A 24,458-nucleotide genomic window follows, 5' to 3' on the forward strand; every position below is an offset into this window, starting at 1 on the left:
AACGTGGCCCCTCGGATATTCACAAAGCTAGCGGACGCAGTAGTACAGCAGCTCCGCATCCGAACCGACCAGGTGATGGCCTACCTCGACGACTGGCTAGTGTGGGCACCCTCGCCCGAGGATTGTATAGAATCCTGCAGTAAAGTTACCCAGTTTCTCGCAGACTTCGACTTCTTCTAAAGCCGTGGTCAGAAGCGAGGGCCCTAAAAAGGTCCCTTCCTCTCCAACACCCACCTCCATCTCTCAACATCCATACGGACGCTTCATTGGAGGGTTGGGGAGGTCACTCCCACCAACAACAGGCTCAAGGCACTTGGTCTCCCCTATTCAAGACGTTTCACATCAACATCTTGGAGGCCATGGCGGTTCTTCTGACGCTGAAGAAACTCTCCCCGCCCCCGTCGGTACACATTCGCCTGACCCTGGACAGCTCTGTGGTAGTGCGTTGTCTCAATCGACAGGGCTCAAGATCGCCCAAGATAAATCAGGTGCTCCTGACAATCTTCCGTCTGGCAGAAAGGAAGAAATGGCACCTGCCTGCAGTTCACCTACAAGGATTCCGCAACGTGACAGCGGATGCTCTATCGCGGACAAACCCGATAGAGTCGGAATGGTCTCTAGACGCAAGATCATTCTCCTTCATCTCTCACAGAGTCCCAGAACTCCAGATCGTCCTCTTCGCAACGAGCGACAACCATCAACTTCCTCGATATGTAGCCCCGTACGAGGACCCCAAAGCAGAAGAGGTGGACGCCATGACCTTGGATTGGAACAGATGGGCCAAGATTTACCTGTTCCCTCCCACCAATCTTCTGCTGAAAGTCCTCTCCAAATTGAGAACCTTCAAAGGGACAGCAGCTCTAGTGGCTCCCAAGTGGCCCCCAGCAACTGGTACCCCTTGATCCTGGAGATGCAGCCAACGCTGATCCCCCTCCCGGATCCAGTTCTCTCCCAGCAAATACAGAAGTCGACTGTCTTCGCTTCATCATCGAAAATCAAGGACCTTCATCTCATGATTTTCTCACCCTAGCCGCTAAGAAAAGGTTTGGGATTTCGAAGAAGAGTCTAGACTTCCTCGAGGAATACAAGACCGAATCCACGAAAAGGCAATACGAATCGTCTTGGAGGAAATGGGTCTCCTTCGTCAAGGCAAAAAACCCCTCGAAAATCACCATAGATTTTTGCATGTCCTTCTTCATTCACCTTCATGGACAAGGCTTGGCAGCCAACACGATTTCTACTTGCAAATCAGCCTTGACCAGACCTTTGTCATACGCCTTCCAAATAGATCTGTCTAGTGACATCTTCAACAAACTACCGAAGGCCTGTGCCCGTTTACGATCGGCACCCCCTCCGAGACCAATCACTTGGTCTGTAGACAAAGTTCTCCACTTCGCCTCCAACTTGGACAATGATTCATGCCCTCTTAAGGACCTGACTCAGAAAGTTATATTTCTCTTCGCTCTAGCTTCGGGAGCCCGAGTCAGCGAAATAGTGGCACTATCTAGAGAAGAGGGACATATCGTTTTCAATGATTCAGGAGACCTCTCCCTCTTCCCTGATCCGACGTTTCTCGCAAAGAACGAATTACCTACCAAACGATGGGGCCCGTGGAGGATATGCCCCTTGAAGGAAGATGCCTCTCTATGTCCAGTAGAGAGCCTTAAGGTCTATCTTCATAGAACTTCAAACTTTGGTGGAGGCCAACTCTTCAAAGGAGAAACATCGAGCAGCAACCTGTCACTAAAACAATTGAGAGCAAAAATCACCTACTTCATTCGCAGAGCGGATCCAGACAGTACACCCGCTGGTCATGATCCTAGGAAAGTCGCTTCGTCTCTGAATTTCTTTCAGAGTATGGATTTCGGAAGCCTCAAGAACTATACAGGCTGGAAATCTTCGCGTGTTTTCTTTAAACATTATGCGAAACAAGTGCACGAAGTGAAACATTTTGTGGTAGCCGCAGGTAGTGTTATGAAACCTGCTCTGAACTCTGCTTAGAACAGTGAGTTATTAGGGACTCTAACTCGTCGGGTGCCTATGTTGACCCTCAAGTGATACGTAGTGAAGCAGAAACCACCTTGTGTTTTCTTTAACTGTTCTTACCTCAGGTGAAATGTCATAGTAGATTACCACATGAGTGCTACATGCCACGTGCATGACGTGTGTTACATAAAGACTAACGTTCCGTAGAACGGGTGCCTACTAATACTTGATTCTTCCCTTTCAGACTCAAGAGCACGCCTTTATGACTATGTACATTTTTATCAATGTAAATGTTTTTTACTATTTATTGCATGACATGTATTGATTTACCTGCAATTATATAATAAAATATCTATTTTATTACTCGTGCGTCTCCCTTGCTCTTTTTCTTACTATGAAATATACTATTTGTCATAGTTTTATTACCCTTTATTCCTGGTTAAGGAAAATGCCAGGATTTACTCCGGGCAATTATTTATATAGAGCAAGTAAGTCTCCTTAGCGAATACTTACTCTATTATGAAGATGAGTCAACTCCATACACGAAGTGTTCAACCACCACTTCTTCAAGTTTGTTTCGACGCGAATACCAAATCGCTCTGACTTATCTTATGGATCTCATTGTTCCTTCAGCCTATATGAATAGCCTTCCCATGACCACTTTGATCTTAGCATAGCCCGTGGGGACTTCCATGCCAGGGGGGCAGGAAGGCAACTGCCCCACGGTAGCTCTAGTATAGACCACTATGCTTTCGGCTCAATGTTTTAGCACTCACTTATAAAGGGAAAAAGTCTACCACGATACACTAATTTTCTGGTACTCTTCCATCAGGACGCCATGGCTTGAGCCCAAAAAACGGATTTTGAGCGAAGCGAAAAATCTATTTTTGGGTGAGATAGCCATGGCGTCCTGATGGACCCACCCTGTCTGTTATCAGGTCCCGCCCTGCGCCACTGTATCATGGTGATGAGCGAGCTCCAGACTTTCGGAATGAGGATGGACGTGACGTCATCAAAAGCAATGGCGTCCGTCTGTTTACATCGCGAGTACCGATATCGCCACATCTAGATCGGCTGCGGCTCAGCTCCCAGCCACTCCCTGTCCGCCATATTGAAGCGTTAACTCTATATGGGGTGTAGATAGCTATGTGGCACGTCTATACATGCGTGTCCCCTGTTGTTACACGATGTCTTAAGGGGAAACCTTTAGGATACTCGCTCCAGAAGTTAGAATTCTGTGATAACCTGTGGTTTAATTCTCTGGGAAAATCCTAGTAGTGATTACCCAAGGAAGCTACCAAAAAGGAACCTTCCATCAGGACGCCATGGCTATCTCACCCAAAAATAGATTTTTCGCTTCGCTCAAAATCCGTTATATACATATATATATATATATATATATATATATATATATATATATATATATGTATATATATATATATATATATATATATATATATATATATATATATATATATATATATATATATATATATATATATGTACATATATATATATATATATATATATATATATATATATATATATATATATATATATATATATATATATATATATATATATATATATATATATATATATATATACTGTATATATAAATATATATATATATATATATATATATATATATATATATATATATATATATATATATATATATATATATATATATATATATATATATATATATATATATATATATATATATATATATATATATATATATATATATATATATATATATATATATATATGTATGTATATACATATATATATATATATATATATATATATATATATATATATACATATATATATATATATATATATATATATATATATATATATATATATATATATACACATATATATTAACATTAGTTATCCAGTGATATGTTTTTCACTTGATACTCATGGAATTTCATCTCTTTACAGGAGGACCATCCGAAGTGCAGGAGCATGTTCTGTAACGTCCGCAGCAAAAACTTCTGTGGACATGAGTTGTGCAGGAGGCACGCAGCATGTACAGTCTCTAAAGGTGATCTCCGATATTGGGACCCTCAGGTATGTACTATTTGCACTAACCTGATTACTGAGGCATTTGACCCCCTAAGTCGGCGGAGTCAAGGGACGCAACTAGGGAAAAGCTTCAAATCTGGGTGAGGGGCTTCCAGAAGAATACTTCTGGCCCCTCTCTTCCAAGCGAGAAGATGAGGGCTTACCTTTTTCCTAAGGCATCGGTGGATGCAGTGATTACTCAGCCTCATGCGGAGATACCACTTGTTCAGATTCCAGCTGATTCTGAAGTCTCGGACGCCCTACAAGACATCCAACTGGACGATAGGATGTCTGAGGTGTCTGAGTACACTGAAAAGGACCTTTTGGCAGAAGGCCAAGAAGAGGAGCTGACCCAGGCTCCGGATACTGAGGAGGAAGAAATCGACGAGGGGTCGGTTACATCGGTTCAAGCCCCTGAACCTGTTCCCTCAACATCGTCTGCCATCCCAGATGATCTGGGAAGGACTCTCTCTTCCATCGTTGAAATCATTCAACAGATGCAGAAGAAGAACGATGAAAAGGAAGCTGCAATGAAGTTGGAGATGCAGAGACTTGCAGCATCACATGGGCCCGAGAAGATGCTCAACGTGAAGGATCTTCCTTTGTACTCGGATGCTAATCCTTGGAGGTATGCTGAGCACATGCCTATGACAACTGGGAAGATTGTCTTATCGGAGAAGTTGGGTTCAATTCCCTTTGAAGAAGTGGAATTTTGGCCCAACAAGGAGTCTTACCTGGAATGCTATGTCCATCTTAGGAAGGAGCCAGCCTCAAAGGAAGAGACGGAGCCGAAGGAGGTCATAGTTTTTTACCATAGTAAGGCACAGTCTTTACTAACGAGCTCAATGAAAGAGTGGGGCTTCACAAACTCAAAGGTACCTGCTTTGAGTAAGAAGCATCCTTCCTTTGTGGCTTCTCCTACTAGAGCCTTTCCCTTTATGGAGAAGGGATTTAAGGCGGTTGAGGCAGGGAAACCATGTCCTTCCTTGGAGGAATGTAAGCCTCTGTCCCTGACCTTACCCATGGACCAGAAAGACTGGAAGGACGTCCATCTTACCTTCTCAATCAGGAAGTTGGAGGCCGATATTGCCGGATGTCAGTTCGGTGAAGACCTTCCGGAGCTGTCAGATTTTCTCTTGCGCAGGGATCAAGAGACAAAAGAGAGACTTGCTGCATCGATGTCATTACAAACGACTCTGGAAACGATGGCAAGTGACCCCAAAGTCCAAGATATGTTTATGGTAGTGGCCAAAACCCATCTGGCCATAGTAACAAAGGACCTCTATAGCTTCATCAAAGCTAGGAGAGCTTGCAGAGAGTTCGTGTTTGCCTCGGCTGCAGTGAGGCACGAACCGAGTAAACTGATCTCCTCTTGCATATGGGGTAAGAACCTCTTCCCTAACGAAGTGGTCAAAGAGGTAGTGGATAAGGCCGCCACAGAGAATAGAAACCTTCTCCAGAAGTGGGGCCTAACTCTTAAAAGAAAGTCTTCCCCGGATGAGGGTCCCCAACCTAAAAGGAAGACTAAGAAACCTAGGCTATCCTCTCGGCCAGCCAAACCTTATAGGCAGCAGCAGCAACAACTTCCCATGACCGCAGTGTCTCAGATGGTGGCACAAACCCCAACCACTTACCAGTTGGTACCTCAAGCCGTGACAAATCAGGCACCGGCATTTAACCCAGCATTTGAAAGGTAGACAACTACCTTTCGCCCAAGAGCTAGAGGAACAGCCAGAGGTTCATCTAGACGCCCTTCAAGAGGAAGGGGGTTCAGGGGAGGATGCGGTCAAGGATGCAAGGCCTCAGGTAAACAACAGCAGATGTGAAATGGTTCCGGTAGGAGGGAGACTTCATCTTTTTCGGGATCGCTGGACCTTCGATCCCTGGGCCCACAGCCTAATCAAGAATGGATTGGGTTGGAGCTGGTACAGCACTCCACATCCGTTCCCACAATTCTTCCAACACTCTACCCCCGTTCTGGAAGAATATATTCGAGAACTCTTGCAGAAAAGAGTAATTCGAAGGGTTAAGTCCATCAAGTTCCAAGGAAGGCTGTTTTGTGTTCCAAAGAAGGACTTAGAAAAACTCAGAGTCATTCTGGACTTGTCGCCACTCAACAAGTTCATAGTAAACTACAAGTTCAGGATGTTGACACTTCAACACATAAGGACCTTACTACCCAAACGGGCATTCACCGTCTCTATAGACATGTCAGACGCTTATTGGCATATTCCAATCAGTCGTCACCTCTCCTTCTACCTAGGGTTCAAGCTACAACGAAGATTCTATGCCTTCAGAGCCATGACATTCGGGCTAAACATAGCCCCAAGGATTTTCACAAAGCTTGCGAACGCAGCTCTTCAGCAATTACGCCTAAAGGAAAGCCAAGTAGTGGCTTACTCGGACGACTGGCTGGTGTGGGCAGCATCCAGCACAGAATGCATGAAAGGTTCCCAACAGGTGATCCAGTTCCTGGAACATCTAGGATTCAAGATCAACAGAAAAAAGTCTCGACTTTCTCCATCTCAAAAGTTTCAGTGGTTGGGAATCTACTAGGACTTACTGTCACAGCAACTTTCCATTCCTGTAAAGAAGAGGAAAGAAATAGCAGGTTCTGTCAAGAGACTACTAGAATCCAAAAGGATATCAAGATGCGAACAGGAGAGAGTGCTGGGCTCTCTTCAGTTTGCCTCAGTAACAGACCCAGTGCTAAGAGCACAGCTAAAGGATGCAACCGGAGTTTGGAGAAAATATGCATCAAACGCGCAAAGAGATCTGATAAGACCAATACCGACTCGTCTACGAACGCTTCTCAAGCCGTGGTCCAAAGCCAAGCAACTGAAGAAATCGGTACTTCTTCAGCCACCTCCCCCCTCAATGACTATTCATACAGACGCTTCGAAGGAAGGATGGGGAGGTCATTCTTACCGGAAGAAAGTCCAAGGAACTTAGTCCAACCTATTCAAGAAGTTTCATATAAACTTTCTGGAAGCCATGGCAGTACTTCTTACATTGAAGAAAGTTTCTCCTCGCCACTCGATCCACATAAGATTGGTACTAGTCAGTGAGGTGATAGTGAGATGCTTGAATCGACAAGGATTGAGGTCACCTCAAATCAACCAAGTGATGTTGGCCATCTTCCGGCTAGCGGAAAAGAAGAGATGGCACTTGTCAGCAGTTCACCTTCAAGGGGTTCGCAATGTGATGGCGGACACTCTATCCAGACTCATGCCGATAGAGTCAGAATGGTCCCTGGACGCAGAATCATTCTCTTTCATCTCGAGTCAAGTCCCGGAACTGCAGATAGACCTCTTTGTGACAAAGGACAACAAGAAGTTACATCTTTAAGTGTCCCCGTACGAGGATCCTTTAGCGGAAGCTGTGGACGCAATGTCCCTCGACTGGAACAGATGGTCCAGGATTTACCTGTTCCCTCCGTACAATCTTCTACTGAGGGTCCTCGACAAACTGATATCTTTCAAGGGGATAGCGGCAATAGTGGCTCACAAGTGGCCGAACAGCGTTTGGTTCCCTCTGGCATTAGAACTACAGCTGAAGTTTCTACCGCTACCGGATCTAGTTTTGACTCAGTGAGTTCAGAAGTCGACTGTCTTTGCTTCATCACAGAAAACCCGGAACCTTCAGCTCACGATTTTCTCTCCCTAGCGGTGAGAAAAAGATTCGGGATATCAAGAGACTGTATAGACTTTTTAGAGGAATATAAGTCCAAATCTACCAGAAGACAATATGAGTCATCATGGAGGGATTGGGTGTCCTTTGTCAAGGCGAAGAATCCATAAAAGATCTCGACAGACTTCTGCTTATCATTCTTGATCCACCTCCATGGTCAAGGTTTAGCAGCCAACACAATATCAACGTGTAAGTCCGCCTCGACAAGACCTATTCTATGTGCCTTCCAGGTCGACCTCTCTAACGACATTTTTAACAAAATTCCGAAGGCCTGTGCTAGGCTCAGACCATCAGCACCTCCGAAACCCATTTCATGGTCTTTGGATAAGGATCTTCATTTTGCTTCAATGATGAATAATGAGGAGTGTGCTTTAAAGGATTTGACCCAAAAAGTTATATTTCTGTTTACACTTGCTTCGGGGGCTAGAGTTAGTGAAATAGTAGCCCTCTCGAGAGAGGAAGGTCATGTTTAGTTCTTAGATGGGGGAGAACTGAACCTTTTTCTGGACCCAACGTTTCTTGCCAAGAACGAGCTACCCACCAATAGGTGGGGTCCCTGGAGAATCTGCCCTCTGAAAGAAGATGCATCTCTATGTCCAGTGGAGTGCCTGAAGGTCTATCATCATAGAACTTCAGACTTTAGGGGAGGACAGCTGTTTAGGGGAGAAACATCAGGCTCAAATTTATCTCTGAAGCAACTAAGGGCGAAAATCACCTATTTTATTCGCAGAGCGGATCCAGATAGTTCACCCGCAGGTCATGATCCGAGAAAAGTTGCCTCTTCCATAAATTTCTTTAATAATATGGATTTCGAACACCTTTGCTCATACACTGGCTGGAAGTCATCCAGAGTATTCTTTAGACACTATGCGAAGCAATTGGAACAACTGAAGAGGTCTGTGCAGTAGGTAGTGTCGTTAAACCTGCTGTTTAATTCTGCGAGGAACAGTGAAATTAATTGGGAAGATTAATTCAAAGGTGGGTGTGTAGTCATGGACTGTTTCTACAGACTAAGCGTTAGGCCACTAAGGTGTCCTTATCCACTGTTCCATAAACAAAGGTGAACCAAGCATAAGTGCAGACACGTGTGCCAAGCGTTTCTGACTCTAGTGTGATTGAGTAGTAAGACAGACTATAATAATGATATTAATATTTCGATATTAAAAGTGGCGCATATATGTTTCCTTTTCAGATGAAAAAATATTTTCTGTTTTACTGTGATCCTTATGCTTATTTATTTATTCATCCACATCTTATAATTTTATAATTGTCGATTAACCTATATATTTTTATTGATTGTCAATAAACTAGTTCTTTGTGAACCTTGCGTCTTATTTGCCTGTCATTTTACTAGAAAATGTATTAGCATTACTTTTAAAACTATGGATAATTTTAACATGAATAGTCCTAAAAAGATTGTTCCTTGCTACAAGCAAACATTCATTGGTTTATGCTTTCCCCAAGAAGGAAAGACTTCATACCCTATAAGGATGGTGGTGGATATGCAAAATCTATTCCTACACGGATATAAACCTTTGTCCAATCCAGTGATAAGAATGGGCACACCGGGGGACTTGTCGGTATTTCATACTGACATTGGTGGTTCTTATACAAACTTTGCTTTATAACATATAGGGTGAGACCACTATACTGTCTTGTCTGTTAGTCATCCATAGGTATATGTACTCCTCGAGACTTTTTCCAGAGTCTAGTATGACTCCTCCCTGTAGGGGGCAGGAAGCACTAACATGGTTTATGCTTAGATGAAATGCTGTATGACGGTAACATCATAGGTCTCTAGGTCTATGCTGAACAGGAAATACTTTCTTGAGAGGACGGCACGATTTGAGAATCCACAGATACAGTAATGCTCTGGTATACTTCCATCAGGACGACATGGCCTGAGCCCAAAAAACGGATTTTGAGAGAAGCGAAAAATCTATTTTTGGGTGAGATAGCCATGTCGTCCTGATGGACCCGCCCTTCCTTTTTATAAAAAGGGCTATAGGACCCCTCCCTATAATGCAGTATCTGTAGCACCTCATGTATCGCTACAAGGAATGAAGATGGCGCCGTCGGCGGCATTGTGTACACACTCGAAGCGGGATAGGAGTGGTACCTTATTAGTGACTCTCCTTTCATTCTCGTTTTTCATTTTCTTGCCACTTTGACCCCTTGAAGTGTTAATTCTATTCGGGGTGAAGATAGCTATGTGGCGTGTCAAGAATACGTCCTCTGATATTACGCGATATCCCAGGTTGAGTTTATTTAGGGATATTCGCTCCATGAGTTAGAATTCTGGATACCTTAAGGTAAATTCTCTGTAGTCAAATATACCCTAGGAAGCTACCCTAAAGGAACTTCCATCAGGACGACATGGCTATCTCACCCAAAAATAGATTTTTCGCTTCGCTCAAAATCCGTTTATTTCCCCCTAATCTGTTGTCTGGGTACATGATTATTTTAAAACTTGTGACTTCCAATACTTAAACACTTTTCTGGTCAACTTGTTAAAAAATGGCCAGCGCTAGATATACCAAAAGGCAATACATTATAAATAAGGAACTTTCTTTCCCCTTCTCTAACCAGCTGAAACCTAATTATTGCCTATGCTCTGGAAAAAATTTGAACTGGTGTATATTTTCATTGATATGTCTGCAGTCCTAACCTAGGCTTACCTGACCTACTATATGCCACAGATAGTGGATCAATGGTGTGTGGTACTATCGAGACCTCTGCTACGCATCCTTTCTCCAATAGCTTATCTCCGTACTTACAAAAAGAGTGTTATCTAATGCTGCCTTATTGTTCTCTAAACAGCAAGTTACTGGAAGAACCTTAATAAAATGCAATGATACAGCTGTCTAGTTTTCAACCGACACATGAACCCCACCACCGGCATCATTGATATTATCTGGCCTACAATACCGGCTATAAATCTGCAATTGTACAAAAACTTACCCCTTCTTATGTTTTTTATAGTTTTGCCTATTGTCTGTAACAGCCTAATTACTCTATCCTCTGCTATTCACAGCACACCAATTCTCGTGTCCCAATCTAAACCTATACAAACTAAGTTCTGCACTAGTGACCATAGGCATTTCTCCTTTGCCATCAGAAACCCCAAATCTAGTAAACTCTGCCTTACATGAAAATTTGACTCTGAAACTGAAACAAAATCTTTATTTCCCCTTAATCTGTCGTCTAGGTACATGATTATTTTAAAGTCTTGTGACTTCCTATACTTAATCACTTCTCTAGTCAACTTGTTGAAAAATGCCAGTGCTAGATGTACCAAAAGGCAAGACATTATGAATGAGGAACCTTCTTTCCTCCCTCTCTAACCAGCTGAAACCTAAGTATTTCCTATGCTTTGGAAAAAATTCAGCATGATGATAGGCATTCTTTAGATCGAATCTAAATAGATAATCCCCCTTTCTGAACAAGTGTCTTGTCACTGATCTGTATTCGACCTTAAATTTGAACTGGTGTATATTTTCATTGATATGTCTACAGTCCAACACTAACCTAGGCTTACCTGACCTGCTATATGCCACAGTTAGTGGATTAATGATGTGTGGTACAATCGAGACCTCTGCTACGCATCCTTTCTCCAATTGTTTATCTCCGTACTTACAAAAACAGTGTTATCTAATGCTGAATTATTGTTCTCTATACAGCAAGTTACTGGAAGAACCTTAGATGGTGTGCTGTACCCTTCATTTATTACCCTCAAAATGTAATCACTAGCACCTGCTTCTTCCCATTTCAGTATAGCAGTCTTTAATCCCCCAACTGGCGTTTTCTTTACCTGTTCATTTAAAATTACCTCCTTACTGTTATGCTTCACTGTACTGCATAAACTTTCTTTAACTCTGATTCTGCCCAAAGCCTGATACTGATAATAGTAGTTAGATCCAACCTTGGTCCTCCGTTTGGTCTGACTGCTTTTATTTTCCTTTCTATGTGAGTCTGAGCACGGAAAATCTTCCTATCGTCGTCTGAATCCTCTGCTAAGGGATTGGCAGTGTATTTCTGCACTAGTTTTCAACTGCATTTCGAAGAATCTGCCATTTTTACCATCTCTTGTCTGAAGTTTCTCAAACCAATACCTTCTGGAATCTTCTATTTAGCTTTCATGGAGGATTCATCCTGTGGAACAATGCAAGCATCGGCTTCCTTGAAAGTAATCGCTACTTTCTGGTTAAACTTGAATTGATCTTCACAGCTTTTCCTATGAAATTTGTATGTATCTGTCAGTAACAAACTGCGCATCTGAGCATTCCTTTTGTTGTTGATCGATGGCTTAAAACTTGGATGAAAAAGAATTGTTCAACTTGTTTAGAAAATCATTGTGCGCTTTACTTATTTCCTTGTTCACTATACTTTTAACGTTACTCTCAAACTCCATCGTCGTATAATTATCCATCAAATGGCGCTCTGTGTAAATTTGACGTATAGAGCTCAAGGCATGGGCTAGAACTACCATATTATCCAACCCCTATACCCCTACCTGCAAAACATTGTGAACGAGAAGACAAGCGATTCCCGTTACACTATAATGCATCAGGAATTTTACATTCCTCGTTATTCTTGTTTAAATAGATGAGTGTTACGCAATGCTATCTATATATCGTCAATATATCGTGAATTTGCATTTTTTATTAAGTATGGTGCTTTATTTATGTTGAAAAATGCCTAGAATACCAAAGAAGGAGGTTGTATTGCAATAAAGCAAACACAAAAAAAAGTATTGACCTCTGTGCATCATTGCCTCCCACCCCAAGGGATGATCCATCCTCCCACCAAGCACGTCATTTACTGATTTCACTTTCTCTAGTACATCAAGTGCCTATTTTGATGCTGTGTCAAGTGATTTTGAAGCTGCAAATTTAGAAAGCAGTACTGAGACTGTCATGGAAGAGAAAATCAATAAACAAATTAGGCGTAATGAACGGAAAGAAATTAAGTTATAGAAATTCCATGTTGATCTCCTTTGATAACATTCGACGATGATATCCTCAATTTTATTTTTTTATGATAATGCTGGGCCATGTACCATGCCAGGTTGCATGGGAGAATTAGACATAAAGTAGAAGAGAATTATGGGAATACCACTGCTGTAGTAACTTGTAAAGTTCGTGATTATGAAAAAAAAAAAAAATTGCCCCAAGTGCTTTGATGAACATTGTATCTAGTCCTTTATATCAAGCATGAAGGTTGGGGGTTATCTGATGGCGGAGCCCTTCGGGAATGACAAGGCGGATGCAGTTGTTGTTGAAGCAGTATGTGACCAGGTTGCCAAATATAGATAAACGTTCTCTGATGCCATAGAAGTGCCTCAAACATGTAGTTTCTTGATATTTCTTCTGGTCCAGGCCCCTGGAGTCACTCGAGCGACTGGTAGCTGATATGCTGGGTCGTCCAGGGCTGCCCCTTCAACAGTTTTCTCATCTATGGTGCACTGCCCCTGTAGGTTTTCTGTGATTGCTGACACCATAGCAATCATTAATTCTTTGTTAAAGCTTGCATCGTCCCTATCTGGCGGCGTCCTCAGGGCAGGAAATCGAGAGAGGAAGTCAGCAGTATGATTTATTTTGCCTGGTAGGTATTTAGCATTGAAATTATACAATAATATTTTCTCCTTCAATCTAAATAGTTTGGGGTTGGTAATATCGTTGAGAGTTCTATTGCATAGTAACTTGACTAATAATCGTGCCTTTTTTAAGCACTAGGCACCGCAAGAGCTTTCCCCTCCACAGATGCATACCCAGACTCGGCAGGCATGAGGAAATGAATGCCAGAAAGCACTATTCTCCAACCATCTCTACAGCAGAAGGGGATTTCAAAGGAGATATAACTGCAATGTTGTTGGAGGATGATGAAGCCAACGCCCTCCTTACTCCAGTCAGTGACTGCAACAGTCGACCGCAGCTTGTCGTAGTAGGTGAGGCCATCCTTGGCTAACTTGCAGACAGTGTCTTGCACTTGATGAAACTTCTCCTGATGGTGCTAATCCCAATAGACCTGTTTGCCTGAGGCTTCTTCAGTAGGTCTCTAAAGTGGGTCATGATGGGTGCTGTTGTCAGTAAGGGGGCCAGCTGGTTGATGAAACCATACCATGACCTGATGTTAGATATTGTAGGCTTTTGGGGCACAGAAAAACTTTTGATGGCAGATAAACAATCTTCTGAAGGGTTGTAAGAGTCCTAACCGACATCAAACCTGATGAATTACACTCCTTCCTGGAAGAATTTTAATTTTTCTGGTTTCAAATTGAAGCCTTTATATGCACAGACTGCGAAGAAATTATACACATGCCAAAAGGCCCCTTCTACGCTCGAATCATAGAGAATTGTGTCGTCCACACACTTGAACTTCCCGGGTACGTCTTCAATGGCTTCATCGAAACACTGTGTATATGTGTTGGAAGCAGAACAATGTCCCATTGGTGCCCTTCGGTATTGATACCTGCCCCAAGGTGCGATGAATGTAGTTAGGGGTATGCTTTCCTTGTCCAGTTCTACCTGGTGAAATCCCCAATAGGTGTTGTTGTATGAGCAGAGGGAAATGCTAGATACTATATCGAAGGGCATAGGGGTATGGTGGGTCTCTATTCTTCAACTTGCGTGGAGATTTTGATAGTCAGCCGTATGCCGTGGTTGACCTGATTTCTTGGCCCCAACCACCATACGTGAACACCACTCTATGGGTTCTCAAGAGGGAGCTCGCGGTAAGACTCCTCTCTTGACGTCCTTTCCCAATTGGGCTTTCACCTCCTTTTCCCAGTGCTTAGGTACTGACGCAGGTGTGCAGCAGGCGTAAGGAACTGCATCAGGTAATAAGTGGATACAGTGGGATTCCCCATCCATTACATGGAGGGGGTTCTCTCGGTGTTGAAAATCGTACTTGAAAAACGGGCTAATAACCAGTTTTTCGAATCTGGTAATATTCTCCTCACTAGGGGGAAATGGAATGGTCGATGTTCTTGCAGGTTGATGGGTTGCTTCGGCTAATGTATGTGTTGCACTCGCTGCTGTGGCGGCGAAGTCCATGATGGGGGCGTGGTTTTAAAACGTTTCTGGCACAAGACCAAGTTTCTTGAAAGTGCCTAAGGATAAATAGAAATCAACCTCACTTAGCTGGTTTCATGTTAAACATCACAAGAATAGCTAGTCCCGCAACACAAACCTGGGCACCAGTGTCTGGCACTGCTCGTACACAGGACCACTTTCCCAAGTTGGCCAAGCATACATCGACATGAATAGAGTGTTACGGGGATGGCCCATTCTGCAACCTTACCTCTGCCGCTACGACAACTGCGATCACTGCACTCACTATGTCCGACTCCGCTACCGTTATTCCTAATGCTCTGCCCTCTGCAATACTTCTTCAGGTGTTAAGTTTTACCGCACCCGTGACATGTCACTTTTCATGCGGGACATGAGGAATACCCAGGGGGTATGGCGAGTGCCACAATCACCATGGGGAGTGATTTTACTTTTACAGGGGAGCTCCTGTAACAATTACTAAGGGCCGCTACCAACTTGGGTTCCTCCTCATACACACCGGCAGCAGCTGCTTTAGGGGAGCTGCTAAGCCATGCCCTATTACGAAGGGCATCGTAACGGGCGGGTCGAATGCACTGCACATGACTCTGAGGGAGTCGATATAATTATTATCATTGGATGATTGAAATACTTGCCTTTTGAGCACTTTATCACTTAAGCCTACCATGAGCTTACGCAAAAGCATATATTCCAATAAATTATGATTATAATTAGGACATAGGAATGCACAATCGGTAGCCTTTTGCAATCAATAAACAGAATAATCATTAAAGGATTCACTAGGCTCTTGGGCCAAATAAAAAATCTTTAGCCACGGCACTGCTTGATTGGAAGCTTTTACTACTCTTTGCTCAACCGCATTGATTGCCCCTTGAGAAGACGGGCCACTCCACTGGGCGTCAGTATATCTAGAATCAAGGGCATGTTGCAATATCGGGACAAAATGCAGCCTTATGTAACAAACTGCCTCAGTAGGCTTCAACTTGCATAGCTGTAACCAACACTCAATTGACCGTTTCCAAGACCTGAAGTCTGCAGGGGACACCTCAGCCTCTCACTTTTTTGGAGCCGCTGACAAAGGGATCCTTGGTTGGGGGACATTGCTACCCCTGAGTGACAACGCTGTTATCTCAGCCTGAAGTTTCTGCATTGCTTGTTGCAGGGTTTGTAACACATGGTGAGCCTGCAGCATGGAAACTGGCGATATCCTAATGCTGGTTCCTGAGCTTCCTGTCCTTGCGATCCTGTTAGGGAGGGGAGGCAAATGAGGGTCGTCTCGCTGGTGGTCCTCTTTTTTTTTTTTTTTTTTTATTCAGTGCGCCATGTTGATCTAAGGCTAGGTGAGATCAGGAAATGAGAGTCATCGTGGTTTTGTATTTACAGTATATTGCAACTGATTTTCAGCGGATGGAACTACAGATAGCCTGTGACGTAGACAATGACGTCACTTATGTGGGCGGTGTTCAGGCGCTACACGCATCCTCATCTTAACACATCTTACAGACCTGTAAAAACATTACGACGAATTTCTTTAAATTACTATTGATAGGTGAACTGTGAGTATTTTATGAATCTCGTAAAATATAACAAATATCAACATTATTCTTAAGTATAGTTGTTGTTATGTTTGCCGGCTATCATTTTCTTTCTCTTTTACTGTTTTTCTACTTGTTTATGCTGAATCTATTATTAAGGGAATAAGACATTAAAGTATAGTTTACATAATCTACGTTTTGATATAGCTGCCCATAAGAACTGATGTTAATATCTTCATATAAGCATTCTATAGTTTGATGTGCGCTAAATTTGCTTTCACTTACAATGAACAGCCGTGATGAGAATGGTTCAAAATTAATTACTGCTGAGTAATACTCTTTGAATGTTTTCCTCTCATGAGAAGGGTGATAGCACGGTATGCTGTGTACATCGGGAAAATCGGTTCTGATTATTCAATGAAAATAACAAACCGTTAAACAGGTAAGCAAAGCATTCTTTAGTCCTATTTATCCCGCATTTTGAGTTGTTACAAATGTAACCTGTTTACGGTAGATACACAGTGCTGAGACGTTAGTAGTTATATCGGTTGCTGTTTCTGTCAAAATATCTTTTTTAAACATTGCAACGATGCATTAAAGCGACAACTGCATACATTCAAGCGTTTCAACCTGTAAGTCTCTCACAGGGATTAATTAGGATAAAATTTCAGGCATCAGTGTAAGTTGTGAGTAGGTTGGACTTAGGATGTAACTGGTAGCCTACAGACAGATTTTTTTTCCATATCTGTAAGACTCATATACATGAAATGATGTTATAACATTTCGGCAATTCACCAGCATGACCTTTCAATACAACAATATTTGGTTCATTTTAAGATATTGTGAGAATTTACTTCGCATAAGTAGATACATGATTTTCATTCCTCATCATCAGTTGTTAATTTAGAGAGAGAGAGAGAGAGAGAGAGAGAGAGAGAGAGAGAGAGAGAGAGAGAGAGAGAGAGAGAGAGAGAGAGAGAGATGTGATGACGAATAACCTCAATAGCAGAACTGTTTACTTTGCGTAAATAATTCGTATACAAGTGAAAAATAACTCCTCTTCACTACAGTATGGAGCATATACTATCTTGTTACATTGCAAAAATAAAAAAGAAAAAAAGAAAAGAAAAATGTCTTCTTAAAATGTCATTGATAGTCCTAATTTTATAGTAGAGATGAAGATAGGAAGCGGTGCACAGTATATATGGAATATTAGATAATATGAGAAGATAGGACACCTATCTATACGATCTTGTATAATTCTACTATATAAAATTCTTGCTAACGACTTTTCTGACCATAGAATATTAGGCGAATATTTCGAAACATATGTGTTTGTAAGAAGAAAAAGCAAGAGAGAAAATGAGAACTACATTAAGTCTTATTTTTTATAATACTGTAGTACAATCACGGTCTAGGTGATTTCAGTATGGTGAGCAGGGGCAGGCTTTCCTAAACGTCGGCTCGCTCAAGGTCACACAGACAAGGCTTGAGGACGAGGAGTCAGCCATTCACACATAGAGATAAGTTCTGTAGGCTTGTTCAATATGAAAATTTCTAATTTTGAATATAATAATAATAATAATAATAATAATAATAATAATAATAATAATAATAATAATAATAATAATAATAATAATAATAATAATCTATGATTTTAAATATTTAATTTCTTCATTACTTGAATGTTTTTCCCATAAAGAATGCATCACCGGAAGTAAAGCCACTGTTTTTCTTGACTGTTTTCAGTAAATTATATTCGTAAACCACTACCAGTTTCTAGGAAGTTTTCTCAACACAAATCGCTATTATTAAAAAAAGAGAATTTCAAGAAATCTAGCAGCTATTAACATCCCAATTTTGCCATTGGATCGCACACAAATAATCGAATATTTCCTGACCATTGATAACATTTTTCATTAGTGTGAAGGGCTGAAGGCTGCAGCGAGTTTCATTTTATGAAATCTGTTGTAGACAACGTTGTTTTGCTTGACCTAAAAAAAATTTCTTATTGATTTCAAGTCACTTCGAAGTTTGTAGGTTATACCATGTTAAATTATAATGTTTGTGTAAGATAAAAACGAAACCAACACCACCAAAAATCATTGAAAAAAAAAAAAATCCTGATGCCTCAGAAGAGATTCTAGGATTCAAACATTATATAGCAATATCAACAACCAATTCACAGGAATTTTTTATTTGTTGCAATAAAAATCATTATAAAGGAAGACGAATCATGTAGAGGAAATGATTATGCCTAATCACAATAGCATAGTTTATGCTGGCACAGCGAACTGAATTTGTCTGTCTACAATGGACATTATATATATATATATATATATATATATATATATATATATATATATATATATATATATATATATATATATATATATATATATATATATATATATATATATATATATATATATATATATATATATATATACACACACACACACACACACACACACACACACACACACACACATATATATATATATATATATATATATATATATATATATATATATATATATATATATATATATATATATATATATATATAATTTAAAAACCGTTCTACGATTTAGTTATGAAATATATATCTAGGAAAATCTATGGAAAACTTATGAACGAAATAATGATGAAAACCGTCCTAAGGATGCTCTAAGGTGCAGAATATGTCTGTAACGGTACAAATTGATTCGACCAGTTGAGAACCATCAGAGAGAAGCCACCAATTGATGCTGGAAATCCTACTGCCAGGACGCGCCATTGCTTTTTCTGAAGAGTTTGTACTGCACCTGCATTAAATTTCTACGCACTACATGTAGAACATTGACTGTATGCAATTACCTATCAAATAAGAAGATTCAAACTTTTTACATCACAATGAATGTTAGTAGCATCAGTAAAGACGAAATGGCAACGTTTTGTTGTAAAATTGCTGGTGATCCGTATTCAGCTGAAGAAAGCGAAAGCGATAGCAGATGACCTTCTTTATGTTTGAAGGAACACTTCGCTTTACTCTGGGAAGGAGAGTTGTCATCGCATTGCTACCTGCACAACAAAATCTTGGAAAAATAAAACAGTAAAAGAGTTATTTGATACAAACGTTGAAGAAAAATTCAATAATGACGGTAGAAATATCAATTCTGTGCAAGAAAAAAAAGGAAAAAAAAAGAGGAAGGTTTTAAAGCGATAGGAATAAAAGATCTATTTTCTTGAATTAATGTCAACTCTATCCGGTCAGCCAAAACTTGTGAAAGATTTACGTCTAAAAAAAGCAATATATAACTAATATATTACATCTAATCATAGAAAAACCCATTTCCACTACTACTACTACTACTACTACTACTACTACTACTACTACTACTACTACTATTATTATTATTATTATTATTATTACAAAAGCTAAGCTGCAATCTGGTTTGAAAAACAGGGCTACAATCCCGAAGAATTCCACCGGAAAGGAGCCCTTACGGGAAAAAGAATAAAGCGATGAAGAATACACTATAAAACAAAAATAACAAAATCATAACTATTAAGAATAGGAAAATAGTGATGCACATAAAAGTACAATGGTGATGGTTTTTCGAAGTAGAGCTAAACAAAATGATAAGGGAAAGGCTACCTCTTGATAAACCACCAGACATCCTTAGCCCTCATGTATATCAAGTCTATCAAACACATCGTTTGAAAAAGAACACTTAGTGAATTGACTTGAGTATTTATATAGTTCAGTAGACCTTGAAGTCTAAGAATAGACTAATGAAGAATAAAAAGAAAATAAAGCAACAACCTGATAACTTACGAGCCGTTGCCGTGATATTGTAAAAGGGTAATAAAAATATCATCTTTTGAACTGATTGAAATGATTGAAACATTGCTTATCTCCTCCGATTTTAGTAATTCTAATGAGCAAAATAGTGAAGATGAGTCTGGCCAAACGACCTTTCTGTTGATTTTTTCCTTCTAACTTTTAAGCTTTAGGCTGCGTATTATCACCTATCTGACTCTCTCATCCGGCAGGCCACTCCCATCCAATACGTGTGACAGTAGCCAAGGCTGTACTGGAAGCATGTGTGGCTCCACATCCGTAGCACTCATTTTACCTGTCAGGAGAGTGCGGGTTGGTTGGTGTTCTCTGCTCTGTGTTGTTGTTCTTTAAGTGCCTGTGCCGTTTTGAGACGAAATTCTTGAGTGAAATGTTTTATATTCTTTTTACTGAAAAATTAGAAAGCAAGAACTCAAGAAATTAATCAAATGTAGAGTGCAAAATGAAATTGATAGAAACAAATAGAAGAAAAAGCAGAAATGACAAAGTTGAGGTTTGTAAATGGTAATGGCAGAATAGATTACATAGGTGAACTTAACAATAAAGAAGCCGTTATTGTAATGAAGGCAAGGGTGAATATGAGAGACCTAAAGGAAAATTATAGAAACAGGGTTGAAAATAATAGGCTTTGTGGGTTGTGCAGTGAAGAAGATTATATAGAATTAAGGAAATTAGAATCAGCCAACTAAAGAAGTTGCCTTATGTATTAGACATGCTATGGAAGTTAGAAATAAGATTATACAAGCTGTGCAGTCTGTGTAAAAAAGTAGCTAATGACAATAATTTTTTTGTAGATTTCAGTGCTTTGCACTTGCACATTAAGTAGTGTGTGAACATTAATAGTGTCATGGAGTTAGAAATAATTAAACGTGTCTCGAACTCCCACCCAACTAATTGCCATGCATGAATGCTTCCGACAGGCACCCATTTTTTTTTTCAGGAAATAGATGAACACTTGTTTGACAAACCTTCCCCACAAAACACTTCCAACAATCCAAGTAAACGTTTCGTTACAATGGTCGTGCCCCTCTCTTAACTTCGAAATCAATTTTACTGAATAAAGAGCTTATTTTTTTTTTTTATGAAAAAAAAAAAAAATTAAACTATGAAACGGGACTGCAGACCAATACAATAGGCATATGAAAGAGCGCCAGTGAGTATACCATCCGTCAGGTCGCGTAATTGGCCTTCCTTATGGGAAGGAGGTAGTTCTAATTTATAGTTTGAACAGAACTTTTCGGAGTGTTTGGTGCGTTTTCCCCATTTCGGTTAAGCTAGGTTTACTATGGATGCAAATTCTGACGAAAATGTCTTCTGACGAATAAGTCAGAGATCCTCGTCAGAACAAGGTGGTTTTACTGTAAGCGTTTTCTGATATTCTTACTTCCCTGATATTCCTGAGATGGACATTTCACGGAGATATAATCACTACGGAAGAAGCGCAAATGAGGCTTCCCTAATAATAATAATAATAATAATAATAATAATAATAATAATAACAATAATAATAATAAATAATAATAATAAATAATAATAATAATAATAATAATAATAATAATAATAATAATAATAAGTCAAAACTGTCAAAACAAGTTGGAAAAATCCATAGCTCTTGTGTGTTATATGAAACGGTGACTTGTTTGGGGGGAAAGGTATTATGGCAAAACGTTCCTGACACGCATAGCTTTACCTAAGGCGTTGGGCACAACTGGCCGTACTACCAGGTACGGTGGGTATACGGGCAAAATTTGTGTGAAATCGTGGGTGTGACGCAAGGGGCACGCAACAGTCTTGGACTTCGTAGGCCGCCGTATGCCAGCCGCAGAATCTTCCCTTGCTGCACTAAAATGTTCTGCGGAAGTCAAGAAAAGGACGCACGTCTGACGCAAGTAAGCTGTGCGTGTGACTTACGTGCAACTTACGTGCCGTAGGATTTTCTGTGGCAAGATCTCCGCACGTTGGTCGTGCGTGTAATTTTCGTCACAAGTACGAGCCAAGCACGTTTGTCGTACGGAATTAAAAGAAGTACGTGGTCCGTACGTGCACCGTACGATTCAATTGCGGCAAAAGTAGGTTGTAGTACAATGACCGAACGACGTTAGTACTAATGCACGATGTTTACATGATTTTTCAGGATATATATTCTGTTGCAGCAAGTACATCATCATTCTGGTGTACATCCCTTTGCCAAGTAGGTACCCTCTCTCTCTCTCTCTCTCTCTCTCTCTCTCTCTCTCTCTCTCTCTCTCTCTCTCTCTCTCTCTCTCTCTCTCAGTATTCTTTATTACTATCTCTCCGGATCCCCGATTTTTGTAATCAGCTTTTTTGTCCGTGATTATTTGAGCGTGTATTATATATATATATATATATATATATATATATATATATATATATATATATATATATATATATATATATATATATATATATATATATATATATATATATATATATATATATATATATATATATATATATATATATATATATATATATATATATATATATATATATATATATATATATATATATATATATATATATATATATATATATATAATATATATATATATATATATATATATATATATATATATATATTATATATATATATATATATATATATATATATATATATATATATATATATATATATATATATATATATATATATATATATATATATATATATATATATATATATATATATATATATATATATATATATATATATATATATATATATATATATATATATATATATATATATATATATATATATATATATATATATATATATATATATATATATATATATATATATATCTCCGCGCTGTAGCACTTGCAACCCTTGAGTGTGGAGCGCGGGCAAAGCATGGTGGGAAGTGCGTCACCTACATTACAGGCAGGTCCTTAGTGCGTGCTTAGTACTCTTCCCGCATGTGCCGTACGCCATAATTTTCCCATGCATTCATCTCACGACACTTGCGAACCGTGCGGCACCCGTGCGTCACACGTACTTAACCCGCACTGAACAACACACTCACTACCAATTACATCGCAGGAGTTCATGGCTACGACTGAAAAATTCCCAGACACGTACGGCTAAAAAATCTCTTACGGGGAGTTGTGCCCAACGCCTAAGGGTTGGGCCGCCCACTTACTTTAGGATTAATAATCTATTAATCCTGGCTTACTTATCCCTTACCGTGAGGGCCGGAAGGGGGGCGGGGGTAATTTCTGGTAACCCGTTACCACCCTGAGTTTCACTTTACACGTAATTAATGAGTTACCTGTCAATTTTGTTTCAATACAAAACGTGTCATTTATGACGGATTACGTGGCCTGAAATTTCCAAGGAACCGTGGAAAAGAGAGAGAGAGAGAGAGAGAGAGAGAGAGAGAGAGAGAGAGAGAGAGAGAGAGAGAGAGAGAGAGTCGGCTAATAAAGTTAGTATCGTTAAATGGTGGAAAACTGAACATGTCAACCAGTTATTTCTCATATCCCACAAACACCTGTTCTCGTACACAAGGCTTATCAATTTATTGTTATCCATGGTGGAATAATAAAATCAATCGAAATTCAACGCACAAAAATAGCAAAAACAGACTCAGGTCGCATGAAAAAATCATACGTGTTTGGTTGCTCAACTGGTTCTGACGACCTCTTACGTGTTCTGACGTGTTCGTTGCTGCCACTGTAAACACTTTTATTGCAATGCACGCGTTTGCTTTTTCTTCGAATTTGTCAGAACTCGTCAGAACAGATATTCGTCAGAATTCGCATCCATAGTAACCCTAGCCTTATACATCCAGACCGACACCAATGAACTTGCAACGATTTTTGAGTCGTAAGGCAAAGTCCATACACGTCTGAGGAGTAGTATAACCTCTTATCGTAATTTTGTGGATGTTACATATAGCACCACTTCTACTGTACACGCCGACAAAAGAATTCTGTAAAACTGACTTCTCAGTGAGGACTGGGCCTGATGCCCAGGATGACCAAGTCTTTTATAAGGTAGTATTTTAACGGTATCTGCATGGAAACCTATAAACAGAAGTACGGAAGATTCATAATTTCAAAAGTTTACTTTCTACGTGTATTAAAAACTAATTTTATTTAGTACTAATTGAGAAAAAAATGCCAGGCATCGAAGGTACGTACACCTAATACATACAATGTTAACTGGTGTAAAAATAAATCAAATTCTAGTCAAATTTATTAATCCTCTTCTATTTTGCCTTGGAGGTG

The 24,458-nt window shown here is 39.8% G+C and overlaps 1 protein-coding gene across 1 annotated transcript in view; it reads left to right on the forward strand.

The window, feature by feature from the left end:
* LOC137614898 (solute carrier family 22 member 21-like) overlaps positions 1 to 24,458 on the forward strand; it is a 947,260-nt gene that overhangs the window by 385,935 nt on the left and 536,867 nt on the right. The window lies entirely within an intron of this gene.

Source organism: Palaemon carinicauda, chromosome 21 (assembly GCF_036898095.1).
Source record: "Palaemon carinicauda isolate YSFRI2023 chromosome 21, ASM3689809v2, whole genome shotgun sequence".
NCBI lineage: Eukaryota > Metazoa > Arthropoda > Malacostraca > Decapoda > Palaemonidae > Palaemon > Palaemon carinicauda.